General features: G+C 40.2%; 1 long non-coding RNA gene and 1 pseudogene across 2 annotated transcripts; one reads left to right on the forward strand and one right to left on the reverse strand.

Moving 5' to 3' along the window:
* Window positions 1–1,736: 1,736 nt before the first annotated feature.
* On the reverse strand, window positions 1,737–5,084 carry LOC145454601 (uncharacterized). 2 transcript variants are annotated; one of them, XR_013920177.1, is made up of 3 exons: window positions 4,698–5,084; window positions 2,823–3,009; window positions 1,737–1,924 (listed from the first exon to the last, which is right to left on the reverse strand). It is a non-coding gene; the product is annotated as an uncharacterized LOC145454601 (long non-coding RNA). The 2 variants fall into 2 exon arrangements; XR_013920176.1 differs by having other exon boundaries at window positions 2,816–3,009.
* Window positions 5,085–23,769: 18,685 nt separating this feature from the next.
* Window positions 23,770–27,806, forward strand: LOC145454192 (uncharacterized; annotated as a pseudogene).
* The last annotated feature ends 65 nt before the right edge of the window (window positions 27,807–27,871 follow it).

Here is a 27,871-nt window from a genome sequence, read left to right on the forward strand (position 1 = left end):
GCTTTGCAAATCAGCAATTCATATTATCACTGCCTCCTATTAGCGAGAATCGACTGAGCAGCGGTACGCGATCTCCCGCATATAGATTGTTATGGGCTGGTCTAAATCGAGCAGGCCTACCTGAGTGATTCGATTCTGAATCATGTGGTACGCTTCGAGTCGAGTCGAGGAATCGAGTATCACTTATTATGAAGTCACTACAGAATGTAATATGTCAAAGTTCAAATTTGTACTTTTTATGTCACCACAAAGATCATAATGCCTGTTATCTGTCACATTAAAAATAATTTGATATTTTTTCGACCATATAGGGCCTACCGATTTCATTGCACTTCTTGGCCATGTTGTGGGATGATCATGACTTCGGAAATGTGTTTTTTTCAAACGTTCGTACCTTTGTACTATTTCTGGTATGCTACGACACGGACAATCAAGGTTTCAAAGCTTCCTCGGTGGAAAACAGTATCTAACCTATAATTCTCGTTAGTGAATCAACTTTCAGTTGCTACGAGCGCATAATTTCAGTACTCGACAAAATCGTCGATTACTACTCGACTCGAATCACTAAAATTAATACGCGATTCAGATTCGATTTCTCGAATCATTGTGCTCAGCTCTAGCTGTTATTCATTCGTATGCGAAATCGTGTGATTGAAATCACCTGATCCGTTTTAATAAGAGTTCATATGTTATCTATATGGACATGTATTTGCGGGAGATCGTGGAGTCGCTAATTGATAGCATGGCCGGACTCGTTACCGATGAAATAACATATTTATTTCTTTTCGAGTAATAGTAGCGTGCGAAAGCGTAGCTTATGGCGGCTATATCTTAGGGTTACCATATACGTTCTCTTATAAGAGGATTTGTCCTCTTTTTTTGACTTTTTTGAAAGTGTCCTCGGAGAACGCCTTTTTGTCTTCTTTCTCTGAGATTTTGTCCTCTTTTTTGAGAATGTATGTCATATTTATAGCAAAATGCGACTGAATGCCGTAAATCAGCACCGAAGTGACGCTCCGGCGGGTATTTCGGGAGCTGTGCGGAAATTTTACCTTTTTTATTTTTTTTAGGCAACGACCTGGCAGTGTGGAGGTAAAAACGGTATTTTGGGCACTGAGCGGTAAAGATGACCTTTTTTAGTCAACCGAGCACAAAGTGGGAAAAAAATACCGTTTCTTGAGAATTCATCTCCGGTTTCGCAAGTCTGAAAATTCTGAAAAAGTGTCCTCTTTTCAGATTTTAAAAATATGATAACCCTATTATATCTGCCATACACATAAACTCTTCAACATCAGGAAGTTTTTCTGAACCATGCATTATTCGACATTTTCACAGGTAAATTGATGCTACCTCGAAAAATTTCAAACCCTTCCTATTTTTCTGTCAGATTACACTGACAGAAAAATACCTACCTATTTTTCTGTCAGACTTTGGTCTGTACAGTAAACACAGTACAGACCAAAGATGTAGAAAGCGGAGTCCGATATAGTAGATATTAGAGCTCGGCAGGTAGTAGAAAGGGGGATTTTGTGTCGACTCAATTCAATGTCTTTTCCATGTCCTTCAATAATGTAAATATTATGTAGATGCTACAGCCTTTAAACATGGTGAGTAGAATGTAGATCCTACATTAGAAGAATATCCTGATATAATAACCTGTTTTCTACCACTGGGCATAACCTGATCACGGCTGCGTACACACACACACACACACACACCACATTATCTACTACATATTAATCACATTTGCGGTAATTTATTCCAAAACGGAATTGGCAAGTAAATAATGCCGGTGTAAAAAATGAAACGAACGAAATTACTTGTAGTGCCAAGTAGCAATGAATGAAACTATGAGAACAGTCAGTAATCAGAAGGTTTCATCGTCTGATGATGATAATCCCTCTGGCGTTTTCTTTTCAACACCCTGCAGAAATAAAATGAAAATGACGATTATTAGCTAAGACATTCGTACTGCGAAAATGGCAGAGGTAGCGAGTAACGAATGACTCCTGCATTTTTTTCGCCCATACTTACTAAAATGGATTTGATTCTGGACTATTTCCACTCAAGTTTTTTTCATTATATTTTTTATTACTATATGACTAGAGAACTGACTTCAATCGCCACTTCTACTTGATTATCAAGATCAACGATGACTACTTCAGCAATCTTTGAAAACAGCCACTAACACAAAAAGAATTCTTGACTAAAATTTCTTCACATTCTGTCAAAAATGATCAATTCAACAATCCAAATAAATCAGTTATTTGGCAGCTAGTTGGAGATATATATACTTAAGTCTAGAAAGTGGAATGATACTCTGCCTGGAAAGCTGAAGACCTAACAATATTGTGTACAGAGAACAAAACATTTGAGAGGCTGCACTGGTATAGACATTAACAAATTATTAGAATTGACAGCAAGATAACCAGCAATACATTAAAATGAGAATTAGTGCAGTTTCTTAGGCTGTAGCGATACTCAGCCAGGAAAGTAATTGACCTAGCAGAGAGCAAAACGTTGTAAATAAAGCGAGCGAAACCTCTGACAAATGATACGATAAAACATTAGAATCGACAGTCTTACTAGAAGCAGAATAACAATCATGAGGGGTTAGAGAACAGAAGCCGGGAAGTGACCATCAGAAATTACTGAATACTGGCCGAACAGATCCATGACCACTAACAAATGGTCTTTTAATAGTCAATATTGATACCAAATGACACCACCCCTATTTCACCGCAACATTTAGCAAATACAGCGCTGGAGTCAACCTTATATAACCGCTAACCAAACGCCCATTAGTTTTTCCCACCTACTACTACGCGCTTCGCGGATGGAAATACGCATTAAAGCGAACGGACGCGACTTGTCACACTCTTGCTATTTCTGCTCCTTTTTTTCTTCGTTCCTCTTCTGTCGCTTCCGCTTCAGGAGAGAAACAGTCGGCCGCGTTTACGGATCGTGAATTCCCGGCTTAATGATGATTCTTCCTCCAATGGTCAGCACCTTGAAAATTGAGAACAATGTTGTTGCAAAATGCATGACAATTTGAAAGTTACATCATTCTAATTATTCCAGTTATGGCCGTGAATCGTTACAAGTGCGGTAACCATAAGAATTATTACTATACTTCAACTACAAATACAATATATTGTATAAAATAATTACCAATTCTTTTACGTTGATCGAGTCCCAAATAGATGAAATATGTCAAAACGTTTGCTAAATTTTTTTGTATAATTTGACAGATTCCGAAATCTTGTCAAAGTGCACCTTTCAAAAATTTGATATCAAGACTCCCAACATTTTACAATTCGAAGTTGGATGGCTTTACCAATACAAGTACAGTTTGTATCGCAATTGACAATTATGTAGAGAACGCTGCGAGACATGAGAGTAGGCCTACCCTAAAACGTTTCTCTAACATGGACATTAGAGCTCTTAAAAAAATGACTTTTTTTCTCAAATCGTTCTGGCTACTTGATAAAATTGTTAGGTTTTTTCTGAAATCATTCTGGCTACTTGATAAAATTGTTAGGTTACCTAATTCAAGCCTACAAACCAAATTTGGTTCAATTCCAACCAGTAGCCGCATTGCTACAGGAAAAGAAAGTTTATATTTATTATATATAAATAAATAGAAAAAATTTGAAAATTTTCTGTTCACCCCATGAAAGTGTTAGGTTATGTATAGAAACGATGTTCATCAAATTTGGTTCGATTCAAACAAGTGGAAGCGGAGTTATTGCCATCGAAAAATTTGGACTTGAATAAAATAGTATTTACGGTGGGCACCACTATAATAAATAAATAAAGAATTGTGTCACGCTGTCATACTGTTTTACGCGACCGTTGTTATACACTGCATTGTTGCTGTGCTCTGGCTCCATTGATGTTATTTCTACATTCGACATTAATGCGTCATAATTCTCCATCTGATTTTGAATTCAACTCTGTTTTGCTTCCTTTATCGTGCCGGTAGCTCTTTAATTGGCGCGCGAAAAGTTCTTCGGGTTTCAGTAACGTTTATCATGAAGGTACTTTTGAAAGCAGTATTAAAATTTTGTACCACCAACCAGTATTTAATTACTATTTATCTTCAAAGTAAATGCTCATTGCATGAAGCAGGGTTGTAAGACTCGAGTCACGATTTTCTGTTGACTCGACTTGACTCAGGAAATCTTCTCAAAGTACGGAAATGACTCGACTCATTGCGCATGACTTGAGACTCAGACGGCCAAGACCGACATTTCATGATTATTTCAAAGAATAGTACAGCAAATCGCTATTGGTATTTCGCCTATTGATACTGGTATTTGAAAATGCGGCCAGAAACTGCTAAAAGTAAGGAAAATTCGTATATTATAAATGCGACCCACTCGATATCACAAAAAATATAATAAGTTGGTTTAACAAGACCTAAATTGGAAACTAAGCAGCTAACACAATGACTTATACTCTGGCTCGAGTCATAATACCATAACTCGGACTCGGCCCTCTGCTCGCTGACTTGGACTTGACTCGGTGGTGAATTGAAAATGACTCGAGTCAAAACTATAAAAGTGAAATTGACTTGCGACCCGGAGCCTTGTGACTTGGTTACAACCCTGGCATGAAGCCTCAATAGTTACATGAGTGGGGTGACTAGACAAAGAACACAGTCACATTTGCAGCATATCATGAATGTCTCTTACTATATGTGATCTTGTTCAAATGGAGGTTGATGAAAGTGTATTTCCCATTCTTTCCGACTCTGCTATAATTACACCAGACTGGCAACCTTCTTCATGATGCTTCTTGCTGACTGACCAATATTGTCGCCGCCAACGGTACGAGTGCAAATGTCTGATATGTCAATATAGGAACAGAATTAGTTGACTGTTCATGACCGTCCACGCTCCGAGTTGCATCTCAAAGATGCTAAAATAAGCCTAAATATAATCCAAGCAATACGATCGTCCACTTTGACTGACTGAATTTCTAAAAATAATAAACATAACACCTTGATAGTTTCCACATCTTACGCTTATATATACCGTCTGCTATCGGCACAACAAAGTATTTAAAAATAACAAAACAGATTCAACATACCACATATCTTGCAAAGGCTTTCGCTTTCATTCAATATGTCATCAAACTTCTTTAAATCCTCCTTTGTGGTGAGTGGCTTTGGAATTCTACTAGGATAAATTCCGATATCGTTTTATCATATACAATCTATGGCGGAATAAAAGTTTCGGATAAGTTCTAAAACGAACACAATTTTCCACACAAAAGTCAATTGCCACACGAAATGCCAAATGCTACGGTCCCATTTTACAAGGTATGGCGAGGTAACGTAGTTGTACGTTCCATTATAGCTAAACACCAATGAATTGCGGGTTCGAGCCTGACACGTCGACTCCATAATTCCTACCGAAGTGTTGGCCGTTTATCTAGGCTCCTCCTCGCCATCTGATCCGCATAGCCATGTCTTAAAAAGCCTAGGAGTGGGCCGTGCTATAAGTGGGCAGATGGTTGCCGATGAACTCGGCACTTGGTGAATTCGGCTATTAATATGAATTATTATACTAATAATAGTATTATCAAGTGATTCGTCAATCTTGTAAGGATGTCAGGGCATCCGTAGATCACGCAGTCACGGCGTGATTAGATCACGGATTGCGTAGCCACAGGAAATGACGCAGCGCTCATATACCGACCACGCGCGGTCTGCTTGGAATCGATGGCGCAAGTGACGGGCCTGTGTCGTGCAAGTTTAGAGAAGATTGATCTTGTCGTTGTAGGTGAGATCGAAGCTGTGGAACATCAAGCGGCGCTTCTTCGTTTATCGATCACAAGCCAGTGTTCCTCATCAACAAATGTTTCGCATGATCACGTCAAAATAAACTATTTTTTGCCTTTGGAGAGACGATTTCACTCTGGGTTAGGGTGTCTCGATAACAGGGTTGAAGGATCCCAAGATTACAAGATCTACCGCGAGCCACGACACGTTTAAATTTCCTTTTTGATACTGTTCATTCATTTAAATGCATTTCTAATGCGAAGGTGTTCTAGTGCCAATTCCTCCAAGGGCCGAGTTCACCAAGTGAAGAGTGTCGCGTTATTTCCCCGCGGTTACGCAATCTGTGATCTAATCACGCCGTGACTGTGTGATCTACGCATGCCCTGACCCCCGTACAACATTGCCAACCACTCAAAGTGCCAAGTTCACCAGAAAACAGTCCAGTAACCAATCATGGTGACCGGTACCGCTACGAGATCTACCACGGCCGAATTCACCAAGTGCCGAGTTTGTGCGGCCGAATTCACCAAGTGCCGAGTTCACTGGTAATCGGGCAGATACGGAATAATAATAAGAAGAACCGGCCTGGTGTAGAATGACCAGTGTAGTCGAACCACCACCATGAACACCACAAACAAACAAACATCTAACATGGAAAAGAAATTACCTTTACAGCCTTTGACAAACACAGTTAACATTGAAACCAGCAATTTAGGTCTTATTCGAAAGCAGAATAACAAATGTTTTACCGGACATATCAAATCAAATGTTGTAAAGTTCATGTAAAATAGCCCAAAATATTATCTTACTGTGACCATATTCTATCAATATGGACTGGCTAGCGAAAATCTCCGGGCCAACATAAACAAGCTGCGTTTGGTTTCAACGATAAATAATCTTGTCACTGGATTCGAGGTATAATTGCATTCAAATATCAAATTTTGCTCCATTAATCAACATCAAGTTGAAAATGTCCATTCTTGCACCAACTTTTATAAAATCAGGATGCCAGTACCAAGGCAGGTAACCTACGAATCAGTGTTCTACAGGTATGTATCTATATGACTTATAGGCCTAGAAAATTCAAGCATAAATATTATGATATAGGTATAGAAGGTAGGCCTACCGGTAATTCAGATGTTTGAAGCGACTTGGACAACTAGATAATTCTAGTGGTCTAATTTCACTAAATTAGAGCGAAATGCCAGTAATATAATTGTCATCTAATTCGGAAAAAACGGTTTAGCTCTATAATTCTAACCTGGAAACGTTGAGACTTTTCTACAGTTATGTCTACGCCTGGTTTGAAGAAAGTCAAACTGCTCTAGGCGTCATATACTACAGGCAATTCGAAATACCCCATAAGCTATATGCTACTGCATATATATACCTTTTACCCGCTACCTCATTCAGTCACAATTCCTATATATTTACGGCATTTACCATACAGAAAGAGCGAACTATGCCTGGCTGCTACCTGTTGCGAGTCAAATCTTTGTCACGCGCGATGGCGTAAATTTGAATCGCCGATATATTCTAGAAGTCACGCATCGATAATCATATTCCTAAACGTACAACATCTCACTTATTTAGTTATTCTCTGAATAAAACTATTATCCATACTCGTTGAACATACGAGATTACCGAAAGAGCGAATATATATCTAATGAAGATCATATATATCAGAAGAAAACGAAACTGTTCTGCCTTAGAGCAACAACACGAATATTCAACACCGGTGACATCCTCACGCAATAAAACGAAGGTAGAACATTGTTTTCTAATGGATATAACGAAGCTACCGCTTGAGATCGAACAAAACCGGATAGTGATTTATCGTTATTGAATGTAACACAAACATTATCCTTTCTGCGTCTTTTAGACATACCCGCAAGCGATAGAAAATTCGCATTATTAGGTTAACAACGCGATATAATGAAGTCTAACGCATGCCATGGAACAACACCGAGTTGGAATTTATTCTGATTGAATATAACCACAAGACAACCCTACTACGTATTTTAGACATTCCCCCGACACTTAGAAAATCAGAACCTAATCGAGATGATCCCGGATTATCCTTTTACGGTTTTGTGTTTGCTGTGTACTTACACATTTTAGGGAGGCGCATTATAGTTAGTTTAAGGCTTTGTGCTCCACGGCATTACAAGTTACCCAGTACAATGAATATGCATTTCTTCGTCTCTTGAATGTTCATTCTTGCACTCTCTCAGGCACTCTCTTCAGGCAGTCTCTGTGCGCTTTAGCATCGTATCTTTTTAACTGCCGACTTATAGCTCGGCCCGCTGTGTCTGTGTTTTCAAGTCACTGCGACTGCAGTGAGGTCGGCGATGAGTAGCCCATATAACCTCCGACACGTAGAAGTTAGTCCGAACCGGGATTCGAATCACTGCCATTGGGGTCGTGACGCTGGCGGCTATTTCGGAAGCTGGACCGGAAAGTTGACCTTTTTTAGTCAACCACCTGATAATGTGAAAGAAAAACTGTATTTTTTGGTTTCCGGGAATTGAGCGAGAAAGTTGTCCTCCTTTCAGATTTCTGAAATATGGTAACCCAACGATTAACAGTTCACTGTTCATTAATTTTATTGGGTCTTTACAAAACAAAATCTTACCAAATTTTACTGGAGGGATCAATTTTAAAGCATGTAAATATAGATTTCAGGTTGTACTGAATGAAGAAAAAAGGCTGGCAACCAATCTTCTAATTTGATAATACCCTTGTTTTATGTAATTTTGTAGATGATATTCTGGTAGCAGTGTGCTACCACAATTACATATTTACATGTCATGAGATTCTGTTGTGATTTTCAAATAATCCCCTGTGTAATGTGTGTAGTGTATATACTATACGTTCCGTCTCCAATGATTAGGCAACCTATATCGCTGGCGACATATGATATAAAGAAATTAGGAATATCATTGGTGCATCGGGGCTGTTTAAATGGATAATAACATCCAAAATAATTTGATAATAAACGCCGGAACATTTTTACACATCAAAAATATAATATCACTTGAGAGATTAAGAAAGTTGCGAACAGGGCTTTGGACCCGGAGTAGCGTTGGGACCCCGGGAAACCCCGATCCCGGGATTTGAAGCAATCCCGATCCCGGGATTAACCCCAATGAAATCTCGGGATTTGTTAACAGCATCTACCAGGGCTTACGTAGCGCCATATGTCATTTTTTGGTAATAAAGCAGTGTCAAAAACTAGACAGGTTGTCCAAAACATTGTTTCTTAACCTTACGTCCCTTCAGCGCCCCTTTTTGAAAAGGGCCTACGTCTGGCGCCCCCACCCATATTTTAAGGATATTTCGCCAACAAATTACGAAACCGTCTAAGCGATGATACTCTTTATCAGTGGTTCCTAACCAATTTGAATGTCGGAGCCGCATTTCAAACTTCAGAGTATGCGTTGGGAGCCGCATTAAAACACCCGATTAGACTAGGCCTATATACTGGTAACGAAAATTCTAAATGTAGCTAATAATAACCTACCTCTAAATCTCACCATCTAGCAAACTCAAAAGCATGCACATGCACATAGACTTCTACAGATTGTATATCTGTTAATCTAGCATTGGTAGATGCAGATTGGCACTGAAATAAATTGAAAATGCATATCATTACTCAACATACTATTTTGTTGTTATGTGATAACTCTTCAGACATTCCAGCACTTGATACACAAGTTTGCGGAGGATTATTCTATGAAAAATATTGGACTTATTGCAATTTATACTTGACTATGAGCCGTTATTTTAATATTAGTGAAATTGTATCGTAATAATCTCTTCAAAAAGACGATATATAAAGGTCTACGAGCAGCAGAACTCAAAATATCTCGTTGTCTGACGGGTATTCCTCCGTGCAGTTGACACCAGTCTGCAAAAATTCTGTTTTTCTGTTCTCAGAAGCGGCCTTGGACGGCTTTAGAGATATCTAATATTCCTCATTTCAGCATTCATATACAAAAATTGCCTATAACTATTTATGCAAACAAACAACAACTGTCGTCCATTATATTTTGTGGCATATTTAGAGGTCACTCAGAGCCGCAAGAAGGCTATCTTGGAGCCGCGGTTGGGAATCACTGCTCTCGATGCTCTCATGTTTTGAGCCAATATTACAAGGAATAAATGTTGTTTATGTAGCTTGTATTATGCGTATTTTACTATTTTGCTAATCCCGGGAAATCTCGGGATTGAGAAGCGAAAATCCCGGGAAATCCCGATCCTGGGATTTCAAATTCGATTCCGAAGTCCCAACCCTAACCCGGAACCCTGGAGCCGTGTATTTTCAACGGAGCCGGAGCTCTAAATAAAATTCTGATGGAGCCGGAGCTACTTTTCAAACAACCAGCTCCGGCTCCAAAGTGATGTATTTTATAAGATACTATGCTAATACGTTTGACTGAATTCACAACAATTTACGGTAATCATTCAAAAAATTAATGATTGTATCGTCGTTGGCGCCACCTTTTTTTAAACTATAAGCATGTTCAAATTGTTCATATATAACGTGCTAAACCGGTATACGTGATATGCCGGGCATTGCTATATTCTGGGACATATGGTTATTCGTCATCCAGAGGTGGTCAAAGTAGTCAAGAAAGCTACTCAAGTAGAAGTAGAAGTAGCGACGAAAAAATCTACTCAAGTACAAGTAGAAGTACTTATTTCATAAGCAACCTAAAACTACTTGAAGTAGAAGTAGAATTGACTGACTTTAAAAGTACTCAAGTAAGTAAGTAGTTTTGAAAACGATCCTGATTGGATGGATTATAAAAAGGTGCAAATCGAGCTATGTGATAGGTGACGAGCTTGATTCATATTGATGCATACCAGCAGGTATCCAACTTTCGATAGCATAAGCATTCGTCCACATCATGGGATGAAAATGATAGTATTGATATGGAAATGCGATACTAATCCTCTGTTTTTTCGGAAAACACGTTTTGGAAAATAGCATGCTATGGCGCCATCCCCCATATTATAAGGCCCGTAGTTTAGTCGAAGAGCAATACGGAGAAGTTGTATAGGATACGCGGTAAACACTTTGCGCGATTAGTAAACGCTAATAAAAAATATGGTGGACCGTAAAAATGCCATATTGCGTAGCTTTATTTCCAGAAATTAAATGCATTACTGCACTTGCTTTTATACTTCAACATGTATGTTATTCGGACAAAAGAACTGATATTAATTATAACTCAAAGTATATGTTACAGGGAATTAGTGAAATGTAAATACTACTTCTAAAAGCAGAATATGTATTTCATGTTTTTAGTCCAGAAAGTTTCAAAGGTGGTATGCTAAAACAGCTCTAAAACAAAAATAAATCAAAGTCCACTCTTCCAGATTAGGACACGCCATGGACATATATGCCAGATTACGATATGACAAGAATAATGCTAGATTACGAAACATCAGTTTCAAACGTTATGATGAGCCATATATACTGTGATGCATTATTTCATATGGGCGAAGGGCGACAATGTGGTGTGAACGGAACCACGCCAACCCCCCACCTAACTAAATTACATTCACCGATAATTTCGTGAAATCATACTGGTCACTCCGTATCCACTGCGCGTGAAGCGCGACGAAAATTCTGTGCTTTACTAAACTTTTATGAAAATTTAATGTTAATACTCCGTTAAAACAGCTCCGAAATTCCTCAGGCTATCTTCCTGATTAGAAGATTGAACTACTTCTACTTGACAAACTGAAAATAGCGAGAAGTAAGTAAGTAGATCACAAAATGTCAAGAAGTAGAAGTAGAAGTAGCGAAAATCCGATCTACTTGAGTAAGTACCAGAAGTAGAGGATAACTACTTGAGTACTTCGAAAAAGTAGAAGTACTTCGTTACTGACCACCTCTGGTCATACCCGCAATTTCGTCATCAGCACAGCACTGATGGCCAATAGAGCGGTTCGAAAAATATTGATCACTATGTATTTCACAAAATGGCACTGGTGCTTATGTGAGCTGAGCAAAGTAACTAATGAGTTATTAGCCAGTGTTTCTGAAAGTGTGGTACCAGAGAGTTTCTTTAGGTCAGTGGCTCCCAACCTATTTATCTACATTCCCCACTTCAGATTTAGTCCGAGTCTTCATTCCCCACTACCCAATACTCTATAACCCGTCAAAATAGGGTTACCACAGTTTGAGATCCTAAAGAGAGGACACTATCTTTATAAATATTGAAAGCTCCAAGAAAACTGGTGATTTAAAAAAAGTTGATCGAAAAAAGGTTATCACTTTGACTCGGCCCCTGATATTTTACGAAACTCCGACGTTCGCTGTGTCGGAGTCGCATTTTTCGTGGCATTCAGAGAAAAAGAGGACAAATTACCAAAAAAGTGGACATTTAGGCGTCCTACGAGGACATTCTCAATTACTAATTCTCGATACACACATTCCAGAGCAGTTAACTGGTAACGGCAATCGCGCATGTGTCTCTGTAAGTATGTAAAGACTATCCTATAAATAATATTCACCAAATGCGTCTATTCGCCACCAGAAACCATTGAATTTCCACCAGTGGGGAATTCCCCACCGTTATCGAACCACTGCTTTAGGCGGTACTCGAAAAGTACTCCGAGTAGCGTAATGTCGCATCTCAGATTGGCGAGTTTCTGCATAAGAAACAGTCGCAATTATCTCACTAAATTGTGCTTTCTTGCTATTCGTTGGTGTTGGTGTTGGAATAACCAACAAACACCGGTACATTCAAGTCAAATAAGTAATTGAGGTGGTATGACCTGTGGTGAAAAACAAGTTAGTGGCACGCCGTGTGGTACGCGATGGGAAAAAGTTCGAAAAACACTGTATTAAACGAAGCGACGACAGCGGATAAACGTGACTTTGCTGCACTTGCAGTCTTGCACATGTCGATTTGAGGCGCGCACGCACTGATACCGTACGCCGTCTAATCTCTGAATTAGACAAGCAAATGCCCGTTATTTGGTGATAGCTTCCTAATCATGCGGCGAAATTCATCAGTTTGTTCTTGTGTGCGCCTGCGAATTGGAATTCAATCCTGCGCATAATCGTGTAAGGATCTGCGAACGTAAATAGAGAAACGCATCTCAGAACTACTTTGTCGTCCGCGAACAATTTTCGCGATGCGAGCGAGTCAATTCGATGAACGAACTCCATTTCGGATTGGTGATTGAATGCGCGTTTTCGCGTATGTAATCATCTGTTTTGGGCATTTATCCTTGTCTGCTTGAAACAGTGGTATTCCTGAACTGTCAAGCAATGAGCGTGTATACTTTAATTCGTTACTGAGACGGTGCGCTGCACACCAGATTCTCAGTGGCATTTGTTTGGCATTCATGCGGTTCTTTTGAAGGAAATCTTTCTATATTCCAGTAAACTTGATCGATACCGGTCGCGGTAACGAGCGCATCAATATCAACCCATTGGGTATTTGGTAGAGAGCGGATTTGTGGTCGCGATATGCGTTCATATTCCACTTGCTGCAGTTACACTTGAACAATCCCACAATTTCAAGATTAAAGTCAACTGTATGGCTGGGCATGATCGAGTGCAGAGCCGGTAATAAAACGCCGCATTAGTGTTTTGATGCAGTACGCATCAATGCTGTCGAGTGAGTTCTCATGCGACTATAGCAGGTATGACCTTTTCTACAGTCGACGTAGAGTAATGATGTCACAGGACTGTGCATACCAACACAAAACAAAACGGTTCAGCGCGGCGGCCCCCGGCGCAACGGTAGTTATTGACTACAAGTCTGAAGCATACGATAGTTTACGGAGCCGAAGCTGCATCCGGAGCCGGAGAAGCGGTATCAATGAGATCTGACGGTTGGAGCCGGGCTAACTCATCATAGAAGAGAATAGAGCTCCGGAGCCGGAGTTTAAAATTTGTGCCAGCTCCGAAGCCCAGGTTACGAAAGTATGAAATATGTATCAAATTGATTATCGTCAAGCTGGTTTGTTTTTGATTTTTATGCTGCCAGCACCATGCATAGAGTGGCCTGGAGTTGAAATGCATTATATTTCAACCAAAGATGCTATAATGACGTGAAAATTGTAATATATGAAAAAGGTTCACAGTGCAGAACCTACCAAGGTTTGTTTGTGAGCGTGAACCTCTGAATTTCCGAGGTTCACACAAAGAACGCGAACGTGAACCTCACGTTCACAGTATCCCTATTATCGACCTTTTAGCAAAATCATGTTTGCCAATCAGTAAAATACACATGGTAATAGCATTATAATATTTGTTTTGCTGTCACAAGAACTATATCATTTGCTATACTGTTAATAAAATATTTTCCTTCACACAACGATAATAACTTTACCTGTTATGTCAACAACTCCAGCAGCCCATCATGTTTTCATTACACTCAGATTCGTCTTATTCTTAATGTGTATGCCCAATCGCTAAGTGACCACTTACACGACTTATTATTATTAATATTAGTGGAAATGCCAGTAAACCACCTAGTTGAATGTTTTTGCGAACCACCTGCTGCATTTCCCCACGTAATCATTGTCTCATCCACCCTCGAATGTTTTAAAGCGACGAATCAGAAGAGTTCGCCTCCGATCACTCGCAGCGCGTTAATGTGGGTTGACTGATCTTTGCCGGGTGGTTCGGACTACGCGCCATGAGTGACTATGGTGAATGTATAAAGGACTGAATGCAAGATAAGCTCTACAATTGCGGGAGTAGGGTGAGCTTGGACGACAAAGACCTTAACGTCATGCTAGGTGTCCCTATCAAATAACCTTGAATATCGGTGTGACATTTGATTCTGTATTTACTAGAACTATTATGGTTGCAACGATTCTCTTCACTCTCTCTCTCTCTCTCTCTCTCTATCGCTTGAATAAAGATCGCATGTAAAGGTTGATCGTTCGTCTGCTTATTTACGAGTTTGTATCAGATGTTTGGATTCCAAATTTAGGTATCGGAATCTTTCCTGCTCCGACTGGCAATTGAAAAGTCAGAGTCCGATAAAATCCGGCCGATGAATTTCCAGTTCAGAGTCCGGAAAATTCTCCCAATATCCTGCTAATTACTAATATTTCAGCAAATGTAGAATCCTGCGAAGATTTAATCGTCAAAGCTATAATTCTAAATCCGGATCCAATCCGACTACAATTCAGTGGTTCCCAACCCTTTTGTCTTCATTCCCCACTTCAGATCTATTCCGAGCCTTCATTCCCCACCAGGACCGTAAGAGCACTGTGTTAGCCCCGCCACAAAAACGTTGGTCTTGGCCCTCCAGAACCACCTCAGCCCCGCTGAGCCTGTAAGCTTTTTTCCTGTAACTTATAAGCTACATCTACTGTTTAGTGCGTCGCCTTATTTCGACTAAACGCGCGAAGCGCGAAAGATTTATATAATTCGTGTTTGAATCGGCCAATATGATCGGGAATTGCATATATTTTGCTATCAATTTTTTATCCTCTCTCTGCTCACGTAATCAGATTTACCGGTAGAGCTGAGTGAGGTGTGTTGGAAAAGGAAGGACTCCTAAATAAGAATTGAACATCCTCGGGCGGACCCGTTGGTATATTGACTTCGCTGCATTATGCTATTCGTGACCTCCTAAATCTGCTATGTCAAAAGATATGGAAATCGCCAAAAGTAAAAGGCACACACGATTTCAAATTGGTATTGCTTTACTGGCGGCAAATAATTTTTCCCTGTGGGATGGCATTTGTCCTTTGGGGCTCAGATCGCCCAGACAGGAACATTCGGCGCCAGCCATTTAGCCAATTAAACATATATGTGTATTGTATATATATCAAGGGCATTCCTTCTCGGTCAAGGTCTTCTCGTTGCTGATCCTTCTGGCACACTTCTCGGAATTGCATGTTACATGGCCTATAACTTCATATGCCTTGGTGCGTCGTGGCGCAATAATGGCCGACACCGAAGTCTCCATTTCTATAAATTCTACGTATTTTCGTGGGGGAAAGGTACCCAATAATCAGATATTCGGCAATATTAAATCGGGCACCAAGCGCGAATTTTTTTTGTAAAAGTGGCATAAATTAAAAAAATACTTTAATTTATGTTGATTCACGAAATAATTTTGGGCCCCTTCGAGCTCGCCCCCCTAATTGGGGGGTTTGGGGTGCGGCAGTTACGGTCCTGCTCCCCACTACCCAGCACTTATGTCATCACAGAGCAGCTATTTGCTGGTTTGACTACACAAGACATACAACCACATCAGAACGTAAGTAAATCGCCTGTAACTGCAACATAAAACGTATTGTGAACCGATACCAGTCGTCCAGTAACGCTCAAAATTTCGCGATAGCGTTATTTCACGTCAAACTATAGTCGTGCTGAATGCGTTTGTGACGCCATGATAGGCCCTCCAGAGTTAAAAATGAGGTTTTGTGAACAACACGCAGTATAATTTTCGATACATACATTCCAGAGCAGTTAACTGGTAACGGTGATTGCGCATGTGTCTCCGTGAATATGTAGACTGTCCTGTATATAATTTTGAACAATTGCGTCTATTCCCCACCTGAAACCATTGAATTCCCCACCAGTGGGGAATTCCCCACCGTTTGGGAACCACTGGACTACATTAAAAATCGTTGAAATCCGGCTCCGGCACCGGCTGCTAATCCGGACCGTGGCTATCTCTGGTTCGTGATGAATATCTGTCCTCAACTGTCTTGTGCTGAGCCTTGTCAATGGGCAAAATTCAGCAGGTATAATAGAAAATGGAGTAAATGGCACGGTGACTCCGTACCCTACCAATCATTCTAGGCATGGTGAGAATACCCGCATCGACTGTTCTGTAAGCTTTGATCTTTCGAGACCACGAAGAAATGTTGTTTGTCGTAAATGTTCTATGAATATGAAAGCGATAATCGAATTACAGTGTGGGGGACGCTCGAATCACATTTTGTTAATGGCTTGACTTAACTCGAGTCACTGCCCTGAAATAACTTGACTTGACTGGGACCTCGCAACAGCACTCAAAATGAACACAGCACCAATACCAATGCCATATCTACATACCTTCAGTTACCATTAACGTTTTCAATATTGTAAATTGTAATAAACCATCAGCGATGTCGAAACGAAATTATAATCCATAATGCCTTAAGTATGTTTACATCGCAATCAAACAAGGAGGATAAGTACAAGTGTAGTGCAGTGCTATGAGTGCATGGTTGATATGAAAACCCCTTCGGACGCAGAAACCAAGCCCATCGGTAGCAGAAATGTTAGCGTGAGTTCTCGTCCTTGGTGGCCATTAAGTTAAAGAGTCAGACTCATCTCATGAGCCTGAACACTTATCTTTGATATGTTGCGAGTACTGTGATAACCCGGGTAGGCAACATTGTAAAGAAGAAACAGTTGCTTTTACCACATTAATTTTTGTTAGTAAAATAAGTCATTCGGGAGTCAGTTGGTACAAGGTGTTATAGAAAATAGATTAGTTGTACGTGATCTGGAAATGTTTCAAGAAACGCTGAGTTACATGTAAACATGCTGGGTCAGTCTCCATTACCTGTGTCTGGGGTATGTTAGGCATATATATATAGCCTTTATTTGCTGAAAAATCTCTCCTCCGTGGCGCTGTCGGAGGTACGCTAAACTGTGTGATCATTTTCCTATGCTACAAAGCCAATGAATGCCGCAGAATACCCCGCCGGTGAAGCGGTAACTTGCTCGCGGTAATAATCGGTTAAATGACCAATTTCCTAGTACGTAGTTATAACGTGTACTAATGGAGTTGTTGACATAACAGCTAAAGGTATTATCGTTGTGTCAAGGATAATATTTTGTTTAACAGTATAACCAATAAGTACTAATAAACTAATTGTGTCGTGAAACAGAAAACATATAGTATTAGACTACTATATTTGAATTTGTAATCATGTATTTTATAAATGGGCAGAACATTACACAGGTCGCTACGAGTTTCGCTGTATGCAAATTAGTATGCAACGAATTCTGCATTGAAGAGGAAACCATCAAGAAGACATGAGTAATTGGTAACAAAATAAACCGCATCCACGCGGCGAAATGTGCCAGTTTAGAGCTGCTATTCTCGAATTCGGAGTATACCATGCATGGCAAATAAAATAACCTGGAAACTCATAACGGAAACAAAGAAACACTACTGAGTGGTTTCATTGACTTTATGATGTGATTGTTACGATATCTATTCGAATAGCACCTGTATAGTCTTGACGCAAAAACATTGTTGTTATATGCGTCATTCAAATTGTTTTTAAGTACAATAATAATAATAAGTTCTCAAAGAAAATAATGCGAATATCTGCAGATTTCAACTTGCTATATTCTATCAAATGTGCAACTTCAAAGTATGTTACTATCTAATCTTCCACTTTCGTTAGAGCGGTAATTTGATTTTATGCGGTAGTTCAGTAATCAATTTCTGCCGTGACTCAGAATCGTATCAATGAAAACCCGTGCGGTAATTTATTAACAATGAACCAAATTTTAACAGTCCGTTTTTACAGTTTGATCTCTTGCATTCCTCACAACGCGTACACATAGGGCCAACGCCGCATCACGATTAAGGGAGCATGGGAATAAGCAAAATTATATCGTAACACCTGTTTTAGTGGTTTGTACCTGTATTCAATCAGGCAATCATTGCATTTATGTAATTCCCATATTTTGTAAATAAAGCTGTTGCGTAATTCGTGTAGTCTTTGTGATGAAGGATTTCACTGAGGTGTGACTACAGGAGTCCTACGATCCCTATGATATGTACCACGCGATTATGTATAGGTTTGGTAATAAAGTGTTCAAGTGAACAACTAGGGCAGTGGTTCTCAACCGGTGCGCGGTGGCACACTTGTGGCGATTGGTATGCTCCGGGGTGCCGAGCAAATTCGGTGAAGGTCGAATATTAGAGAATCCAGATTATGAGTGGGCATAATCGGTGCTACCATTGTTTCTGCCGGATGATGTCGAGCGATCAATACGGTCTCTCGATCTGGCATACTCCTCAACTTAATGTAGTGTTCGATATTTATCTTTCTATTTTAGCCGTCCTCGCTCTTTTCATTTTCTTTCTTTGGTCCTTGATCGGGTATTTCTTTGTGTTTTTTTAAGTGAAAATACGCTGTGAGCACGGCGACGTGGGAGGAGAATCTCCGACGCTACGGAGCTTGCTACTGACAAGACTTAAACCGAAGTCTCCACCGTCAATGGTGATGGTTGGTTAACTCGCCCACATATATTGACCTTTGGGAATGTGATAATCAAGCAACAGGTCATCACTCGGGCAATTGGGCCGTGATATTGAGGTTTGGGTGAAGGTATGTTGACTTCTTTTGCAGTAAGAACCGGGGATGAACAGTAACCTGACGCAAGTTGATGGCCTTTTCTTCTGCCTCTTTTTAGTCATCACGTTCCAAAATCTTCGACATCTAGAGGTCATCTACCATTGAGGTCATATGGTCATCAGATCGATATTGCTTTTTATGATTCCTTAGACAGTGTTGAGATGACCCGAGTCAACCTTTTCGTATAACTTGACTTGACTCGAGTCACTTTGCAAAAATGATTTGACGTGACTTGACTCGGTGCTTCAAAAATACAGATTGACTCGTGACTCGGAGCCAAATTTACGAGTAAATTCCAAGTCACCAAGCAAACGGTGTCGATTAAATCACGGCATCTTGTGTAATGTTCGGATTGTTCACGATACGCCAGTGTCACTTGTGGGCAGGACATGCTATGGTGCGGAATGAAATGGAGATTGTGCATACTCCATACCCGCCCCAATCGCTCCATACCATAGCAACATTCTTGTATACTGGCCCAGGACGTTAACGCGTTAGCTTAATTCCCTTGTAAGTTCTCGTCGAAATTGTTGGCAAAGCGACGGAAGATATTGATTTTATGGGACTATATTATATCATTTGATTGCCCGAGTTGATACATTTGGCGACATTTCAGAAGTCAGTATGTAATTCAGCATTATGGCATTATGTGGCCCGAGTCGTCGCTGTAGGTATCGTGTACGTACATTAATATATCACTTCAATGAAATGTAGAATTGGAATTTGCAATATGAGGTCACGTGACGCCACGAGGTTCACGTTCGCATTCACAGATAACCTTTCAAAAAGGTTCGCTTTTACAACCTGTACCTTTCAGAGGTTCACACCATCCCTAGGAAACAGCTTTGGATGTAGTCAATGATGTATTTTCGTATACATCAAATTTAGGTAAGTGAGCGGCACTCTCGGCCAAGACGGCATCATTTCATACTCAATGGAAAACTCATAGGCCACAAGGCTAATACTCACTGACGCCATATTCTATTCCATCAAGCTGACCTGGAACACACAGTCTCTCGAACTCACCATTGATCGTTTTTTTTTTGAAGCCAAGAGATATTCTCGATATATGCTTCTCTATGCGCAGCCACACAGCTCCATGCCCTTTAGGCAGAGCCGTGACTGGCGCACCTCAACCCCCTTCCCTTTGGGAGTGGGCGAGCTCGAAGGGGCGCGAAATGATTATGTGAATGAGCATGCATAAATAAAATACATTATTGCGGGAGATTTATTCAAATTGAAAATTATCGTAGAGCTTCGAGCGATTCAATATTGCTAGTTATCTTGATTTTAATGTGTATATCCCTATTCCCACCAAGAAACGAATACGCATAATTTATTGAAGAGGCATTTCAGCACCGGCCATTTCCGTTGCACGACACACCAAGACGAGACACGAAACACCTGCCTCGCCCCAAATGCTACTTTCCGACGTGTGCTGCCAAAAAGATGGCAACAAGTAAACCATAGCCGAAAATGACCGTTGTATGTTGGCTGATACCGTCGATATATGTATGCTCATTGCCCCTTATAACCCTTAATGGTCGTCGCCGTATAGTCCTGTCCTCGCAATCTGAACCCAACAGCACAAATTCTAGCAGCAGGGGGGATGGAGATGCTGCGCCCGCGAAGAAATACCAATTTGGAATCGTGTGCGTCTCACGAAAGATATTATTGTCTTTTAATTTAGTCTGATATTGGGCGATTCCATAATGTCTTTCTGAAATATAGCAGACGGAAGGTCGCGAAATAATAACATGGAATGAAGTAAAAACGGCGCCGCCTGAAGAGGTATAATGATAAATTACGTGCCCGAAACTTACAAAGAACCCCCCCCCCCAGCTCTACCGGTCATTCTTTTCACGTGGGCTGAGAGAGAATAAATATGTATGGAAATATATAAGCTGCAATATCAATATATTTGAAAAAAATATGCCACGAATTTTGAATTTTGTTCGGGCTTCGCGCGACTATAGGCAGCAATTACACACTCTCTACTGACAGATTGAAGTAGTGGTGAAAAGGCACGTAGTTAATGGTGGTCTGCGCCTGGGTCCTCTAGGTCTAAACCCCTCCAGAAATTTTGTTGATCATCCTATGGGGAGCAGTACTGACGTTTTTTCTGGCGAGGAGCTGACGAAGTACTGCTTCGGTACTGCCTGCATGGACAATGGACATCTATTCTATGTCTTCTCACCGCTATTAGCAATATCAGCGTCATCAATTCATACTTTGTGTTCTGTAATGCACGTAGAGAAAATTTATATGCAAGTTGCAAATCGTATGGTTCGTCGGCATTTAGGCGTCCATTTATGATTAAGTGCTGAGAAATGGCTCTGACTACTAAAGTGACTACAACACCTAGGCTACTCCCATTATTCCTGACAATTTGTCATGAAAATCATATGCCCGAATAAGTCATTTTTTGTTCATATTAAGTAAAATATGTATTAATATGAATAATATTGGCTACTTTTCTCATAAGGACTCTGCCCAACATTTTCAGTCTACAGTATGAAGGCTTAATTCTGCAATTTTCTTTATTCTATCATTTGCTATTATTAGGAACCACAATGATACAATTTCATAACATGAACCAACCCTCATAAATGCTGCCTCGCAATTACTATTGTCGCTGTATACCTTCAGTATGCTTTTAATGAGCGTGCGGATTAGCTTTTGAACCCTTATTTCCTATTTGCGTTTTGAAAAGTGCATTGAAGTAGCTGGGACGTGCTATTGTGAGATAGGGATATCTCATCGCGTTAAATTAGCCGAGACTACTAACAAGCATATTTCTCAGAAGAGTAGTCTTTGGTACTTATTACCACTGCCGTGCGGTGGCCGACTCACGAAAGAGACTTGAGATTTTGTCAACGCGTTGCAGATGTCCTGATGTATCGGAACATGTCCGTTATCAGATATCACGCCACGCGTTTGTACTGATTTTATACAAATCGACATAGTTTCAACTTTGTTCCTCAACGCTAACAGTGCAAAGATTGTGTGAGTTAAAGACTACGTTTTATTGGCAATTGACTGAAAGGCAATTTGTAACTGCTCTGTCCATATTCGGCCAATACGGCAGATGGTGTGACGTGTACACTGTACATACAGGTTATTTACTCCACACAGCAGGCGCTAATGACAAATATGCGATTTGTTGAAGATTACTGTGAGAGGAAGATCGCATTTTTCGTGTAGGCCACTAGGCCATCAGTTCTCTTCGTCGAGTTACTTCCCGGTTGCAAATGACACTCCTAAGGAATGGTAGCGCAGTATCACAATACTTTGTCACCGATTTATGAGTCAACGGATGGATAGTCGGATGGCGCAATATCCTACCACGGAAACATATATCGAAACTAATAGTTATAAACTAAACCAACCTATAGAATATATCTACACTGAAAATCGGGTGACGTAGTATCCCAGCACTCAATATACCGTCCACTTCTAAATTATGGAATTTAATCATTGCGAATTGTGTAGAATGAAAACAAACAGCCCACCCAAGTAGTCCGGAATAATGCTGATTTCGATTTGTCATTGTTTTCACTTTACAGTCAGACAGTTGAACATTAGACACTGCTTCGAAATTCATTACTCAAATTGAAGAGGCATCCATGTATATAAGTTTGCTTTAGGCTCTAATTTCTACGATAAAGCATTACCAGAGACCGACAGGAAGGCGTAGCCAAAATGGAATCTTTAGCGAGGTGATAGCATTTTGCAGGAATGAACTATCCTGACACATCTATAGTTAACCAGGGAACGTAAATAAAGTAACAATTTATGAATTTGATATTCTTTGCGATTCTGCCAAAAAGACATTTCAATCATTTCTATGAAGCGGTTAGCTGCGTTTATTCTCAGCGTCGTTGAGCAACTGCCCAGAAACAACTTACATTAGGGTCGTTCAAAATACCATTTTTGTTCAGATTTTCGCGGCGTTTGGCTAAATTTGTTAGGTTGGCCCTTGGCACACCAAATTGGGCTTAATTCCAACAAGTTGAAAGTGAAGATATTAGAGGTGAAAAATTTTGACAAAAGCTTCATTTCTTTTCATTGTCAAGTTTATTGGGTAACCTACGAAATGATTAAGTTGTCTGCAAAAACTATGCAACTTTGCGAAACAAATTTCACTCAATTCCATCCCTTAGAAGTGAAGTCATTCTAGTTTTTCATATAATTCGTTGTTTACCTACGACCTAAACCATATTCCCGAGTGTAACATGTTTCTGGTAAGTGTCGTTTAAAATGTTATTTTAAGCAATTTAACTTCCAGTACCCTGTATTTCAAGCTCCAATTCGCACTTCCTTATATCACCCGTGTACTGTGACGTCAAAAGGAGCCATCATTAAAGTTCATAATAGTTGGTTGTTCAGTAATAATGACTTTCTCAGTCTGTTAGTTAGTTAGTTCACGTTACAGCAAGAAATCCCAAATTCTATACGCGTTGTTCTCATCAATTGAGTAATGCCATTATCACACAAATGTAAGCAGTCTGCTGATCGTTTTTACCATGTCTGTGGATTTTAAATCAGTTCAAAACAAGTGAGCTACAAATTGAATATAGAAGCAAGGTTTTGTTATGCTGAAGAGCTTTTACTTTGGCATGAAAATCGGTGACCAAGATAAAAACTGTTCACCTCGTGTGATTTGCGGTACATGTTGATCGAATTTAGAAGGCTGGCTTGGAGGAGACCAAGATACAATGCTATTCGCTATTCCAAGAATCTGGAGGGAACCGCAAAACCATATAGATGACTGTTAATTCTGCATGGTCGACGTATTAAGGTTTAATAAGAAACTACAAATCGACGTGAATTACTTATCCATCCATACCGTCTTCTATAGCACTGGTTCTCAACCTTTTTCGCTTCGCAGACCGGTAAAATTTCAAAAGATTTTTGGCGGACCGGTTGAGCTTAAACAATTGAAATCAAACCAAAATGAAAAGTATTCAGCCGTTTTCTGCAAGTATGATACTGGAGAGTAACATTTTGAGGGTTTTGTTCACAAATAAATATGTTCCTGTTGTTATTCATGTGATTTTACGGTAGTGTCGGCTGAGTCGAGGCAAAATTGCCTTGCCCAAGCAACCATACTTTCGCGCGGAAGGCCGTGGCTTAACCGCCCACGCCAACTCGAATAATATTCTTCTCTTCGACAATATCCTGAGAAGAAGCGTTTTGGAGTAGGATCAAGCACAATCAAGCTCAATGCTCTGCACGAAAACACCTACCTGCAGCGATACCTTGACAACCACAATATTACTGAATCGAAAACGAATGATCATGCAAGCTGTGCGGTTCAGAAAGTTAGCCCGTACTTGTCACTCGCATGTCGTCACCGATGACAGCTTGAACTTTTAGGCATAATCTTACCTCACGAAGTTCTGAATCAGCTTAAAATTTGAGGACATATTCAGTTTATCAATGGACAAGCCTTCAACACAGTGATTCCCAAACCTTCAACCCAGTGATTCCCAATCTCTTTTTGTAATTTTGGCAGAAAAAAAAACTACTACTACTTCAAAGCGCTCTAACTAACCAACCTACGGAGGTTAGTTATCTAGTAGGTTAGTTATCGATACTCCAACTGCTGCTTCATATGTTACATATAAGCATATGTGACCTTGTCAATGGTTCATAATCACGGTATTGAGGACGAGTTGGGTATTTGCAAACGTCATAATTAGGCTGCTGTGTCGAAGAAAGTCTTTCATTCGTTTTACGCTCCCAATGAATCAACTCATAAACTACAAATTTCGCAGCAAAACGTGAGCACAACGCCTGAACTTCACATTTCAATTCAGTATTACTTTTTGAAATTTGTTGTTCACAACTTTAGTTCGGTATTTAGTCCATTTGGAAGCATTGAATCAAGCAATCTTTCTGTGGAAGAACAGCTCATTGATTTACGAAACGCTGTTTCCACAAAAATGGAACCACGGGTGCAAAAGCAATCAGAATTTTATTGTCATGTGCATCTCCATGACTGAGCAATGAGCATAGGTTACATAGCTTTCTTTGTTTTGACTGGAATTGAATGCTGTGCGCGATAGAGACGAAATAGCGACGAAATGCAGGTATGTCGGTCAACAATGAGAGGCCTCGTTTCACTCGTTGTTCAGTCATATGTTCGCATAAATAATCACATGGCCATGGCATCACTACGTATTCTTTTCAAGGAGAAACTTTCTCTGAAGTGTGTCGAGAGTGTTTTATGATTTATCGAGTGTGACACAAGCCAGAAAAGTTTAGGAGCCCCTGCTTCAACATCTTGCATCTTAAAATTAAGGTATAAAATTTTATTATACCTGGCGGACTGACAGAAAAGTCGTCGAGGACCGGCACCGGTCCGCGGACCGGCGGCTGAGAACCTTCGTTCTATAGCCCCTGCTCTGCATAGCAGTGAGTTGCCTCTGCCCACACCACCTTGCTAAAAACCGCCAGAATATTCAGCTGGGTTCGAAGATACTGTTAATGACTTCGATGACAACTTCAACATCTCTAATACATACATAAATGCAGAACCGCACTTTCCAAACCAACAAGAGCTAGATCAGTGGTTCTTAACGTTTTTGCTCCAGCGCCCCCTTCCAAAAATTGCCGTGCTCTAGCGCCCCCCACCCCATATTTTAAGGACTCTATTAAAAACAATTGGTGAGAGACAGGGCCGTATCAGCACTTCGACACCCCCCAAAACGTTGATCTCGGCCCCCAAGACCCCCCATCGCGAGATTTCGACGGTCAGTAAAGTTCATGTGGCCTATTGGTATTTTTTTACTGGCAAATAATTTTTCTTCGAGGGATGTTATTTGTCTTGTGAGGCTGATGCCACGACGGGATAATTCGACTCGGGCCATTTAAGCACCTATGGACATTGGACAATTAGACATATTTATATCGAGGTTTATGGTGAACAAAAGGGCAATGCTTTTCGGTTAAGGTTTTCTCGCTGACGATCTTTTTGGCACACTTTTCGGAGTCCCATATTGGTCCAAACTTCATATGTCTTCGTGCATCGTGGCGTGGTAATGGCCGATCCCGAAATGCCCATTTCTATTTTCTTTAAATCATGCGTATTTTTTCTTGGGGAAGGGTACGAAATAATCAATTATTTAGCAACGTGAAATCGCTCCTACAGTGAAAAAAAAAATTGAAAAAAAGTTGCATAGATTGACAAAAAAGGATGTATAATTTATGTACATTCATTCAAATAATTTTGGGTCACCTTCGAGCTAGGTCCCCCCAATTAGGGGGTTTGGGGTGCGGCAGTTACGGTCTTGGTATCTTAACAAAGTACGGTCGGTCTTCACGGGTTAAGACTTTACTATTGGAAATATTTCGCGCTTCAATCGCACCCAAGGACCACTCGACTAATAAACGATATAATAATTGTATGTGGTATATTCACGGTCAAATCAAGGTTGTTATAACCACCATCGGGCACGGGCTCACACGACGTGGTTAGAACCAGATGTACACAAACCGCATTCACATCTGCGACTGGTAATACGAGAAATTATTTGTATTGGGTTTTATTTTAGTGCTTTGTGTGACAAGTAATCAACAGTGAATGTGATGGAGATATCTGCTTCTATTGAATTTAGTGCTGCGCTCAGTTATTAATTTTAACATGAAGGTATTCCAAACAAAGCATAGCATCTCATATCATTTAACGTCCACGGGAGGTTGTGGACCACAACACTAAATAGTATCATACTTTGTGATACGATGGAAGAAATATTCCGACGATTTAATATTGCAGTTGTCAAATACAAGTATATTTAGTTAATCATTTTGTCGACAAAGCTTCAAAACATATTTGATGTACGAGGGACTCTCACTCTAAAAGTGATAAACATTGCCTTCTTCTGAGATTTCCACACGCCGTGCGCTGCTAGTTCGAAACACTTTGTTTGAAATATCCCCAACAAGCGTGACGGCAGTGTTTTTATGGGGAATTGGCGATCTAAAATTACGCGCAATTAATTTATCGTGGATTATAATAAGCCCCTATATTTATGAAAACATATGTAGCAAACATCGTCGTGAAGCGCGACCAAACATTTCTAGATTTGACATGTTTTATGGAATGTTAAATTTCACTGAAAACTCATTAATGATATATCCCCCTACTGCACCATCTACTGCGCAGCCATTTATCTTCAGCGTCCCCCATACCGCCCCCTGAACCCAGCGCCCCCATTTCGCCCCCTGAGCGTTTCCGCCGCCTTCAAAATCCAAGGTTAATAACCACTGAGCTAGATGATTTAGTTAGAGACATGGGACTCACTATATCGAACGTGGAACTTCTGACTTCAAAGTTGAAACAATGGAACTTGTTAGATTCATCATGTTGATGTTCTTTGTGCCGAGACCAAGACATGAAAGATTTTCAAGGTATTTTCCCGTGGCTAGTTCTCTTTGCTTCTGCATTATTGTTGATAGCCTTTTTGAAGAAATAAGAATCACTCATGACTCAAGCCAGTGGTGTCTATTTATAGACAGTTCTTCACGAAATTTGAAATGTGTCCTCCTTCATAATGGAAACCGGTATGCATTCACACCAGTTGGCCAGTCTGTCCAAATGAAACGGCCATTCTCTCCCTGTCCAAATGAAACGGCCATTCTCTCCAAATGAAACAAGACTACAAAATGTGAAATTTCTCCTCAGAGTATCAATTATGCCAGATGCAGTTGGTAGCT

This window comes from Botryllus schlosseri, chromosome 13 (genome assembly GCF_051294905.1).
Source record: "Botryllus schlosseri isolate E-star chromosome 13, Bs_hap1, whole genome shotgun sequence".
NCBI classification, from domain to species: domain Eukaryota; kingdom Metazoa; phylum Chordata; class Ascidiacea; order Stolidobranchia; family Styelidae; genus Botryllus; species Botryllus schlosseri.